Source organism: Rhinopithecus bieti, unplaced genomic scaffold (assembly GCF_001698545.2).
Source record: "Rhinopithecus bieti isolate Rb0 unplaced genomic scaffold, ASM169854v2 scaffold_83617, whole genome shotgun sequence".
Taxonomy (NCBI): domain Eukaryota; kingdom Metazoa; phylum Chordata; class Mammalia; order Primates; family Cercopithecidae; genus Rhinopithecus; species Rhinopithecus bieti.
Genome location: NW_016830907.1, coordinates 385 through 2,194, shown reverse-complemented (window position 1 = coordinate 2,194; position 1,810 = coordinate 385). Strand labels below are relative to the sequence as shown.

Here is a 1,810-nt window from a genome sequence, read left to right as displayed (position 1 = left end):
TTTTTTTTTTTTTTTAACTTTTCTCTAGCCATAACTATCAAAGCTTGTTTTTGAAATCAAGTCTATTTTATTGACATATCATTACTAACTGACAAATTCTGAGTTACCATATCACTAACTACCTTTACTGTTATATAAGAAAATGAAAATTATAAATTTTTTAAATTAGCCCTAGAAAAAAGTGTAATTATGATAAAAATTTGTGATACATATACACTCAAACATACATATACATATAGACATATATAAGCACAAAACATAATAAAATACATGTCACAATGGAGTAAATATAAGTGATTTGTACTGATCTGGAATCTATATATGCCTCCAACAAGGCTGACCTCTATTAACATGAATAATCAAGATTTGACAATAATGTTATGCTCCGTTTGGCACAGCTACTGTTCATTTTCACATAATGTACAATATCAATGTGTTATTAGTACAAATTTCAAATATGGCATTAAAGTAATAGGACTTATCTTAATGTGTAGATTATGGCTCCATACTTAACCACATATAGTAGAGTCAATCACCCATGTATCAAAAACAGCACATTAGAAAACTTGTTGGGAAACTTAATTTGAATTTTCTAAATCAAAAGTATGGCTAAATAGAAACTTTGGATGAGTGTCATGGTAAAGGTGGAAAAACTGCAACAAAGCCACCCACATTGCTTATAATACTGTCTTGGATACTTAGTTACTGAAAGTGTGTTTACTGAGTATGAATTATAAAACTACACTTTCATGAGTTAAAATTCCAAATTCAAGGTAGAAACTCTTCAGTAACTTTCCACATAAACCTCAACAGAAGCACAAAACATGAAATTTCTAATTATCGTTTTCAAAATGTGGAGATCAGCAGTAGTTCACATTGCAGAATATTTAAAACTTCTTTTGGCTCCCTGTCTTCTCCCAATTTACTTATCCTTTAAGCTAACATTTTCCCCATCTAGCCTAACCTATTAGTATGCCTGTAATGTATCTGACTATATAGCAAATGCCCAAATCAGTACAAAGTGGTTTCCATTATTCAACTGGTTAAATTCATCTGGGAATGCAAAGCAAAGCAAGCAATTTGCCAAGATATCACAAAAGACTGTGAATGGATATTTGAATAACAAATAAAATGTAATTGTTCTCCCTATTACAACCCTATGTTCCCTCTGACCATGGGAAAAATAGGAAGTTAGCCACTCTTTACCTGTCTATATTAATGTTAGAACTATAAAGAGAATGAGAAAAGATGTCATACTTACATTGAAAGGATTACTTTCAAGAATGCAATATAGTTGAGTTAAAACGATTATTCAGATCCTTCAGTGAAGATAGGAATTTTCATATTATCACCGAATAAAGTCATAAACCAATCAGAAAAACTGCAAGATAATACAAGCAAAAATAAAGTTCTTTAATAGATATTATATACAAATAATATAATGATGCCCCACAGCCAACAGTCCTGCAAATTATATATATACATACATACATGCAGACACACACACATACATACACACAGAAGAAATGAGTCTAATGCATGTTAAAATTTGACAACCACTATTTTAGAGCAATCATTTTATCTGTGTGTAAATATACAGATTTCTGGGTCCCACCTCCAGAGTTTCTAATTTAGCAGGTCAGATGTGGGGCCAGAATATCTGCATTTCTAATAACTTCCAAGATGATACTGATGCTGCTGGTCAGGGAATGACACATTAAGAACTGCTACACTAAAGAAAACTGAGAAGAAATGGTAAAGGAAAAGTAGTCTCAATAGCAGTGCCTAGTCCCTCATATTTTGGCTATTT

General features: G+C 31.5%; 1 protein-coding gene across 1 annotated transcript in view; it reads right to left on the bottom strand.

The window, feature by feature from the left end:
* The window catches only part of TENT5D (terminal nucleotidyltransferase 5D), a 6,872-nt gene extending 5,479 nt beyond the window's left edge, over positions 1-1,393 (bottom strand). Inside the window, exon 1 of the mRNA XM_017865623.1 lies at positions 1,262-1,393. The gene's annotated coding sequence lies outside the window, so the exon portion shown is untranslated. The remainder of the gene's footprint in view (positions 1-1,261) is intronic.
* Between the last annotated feature and the right edge of the window lie 417 nt (positions 1,394-1,810).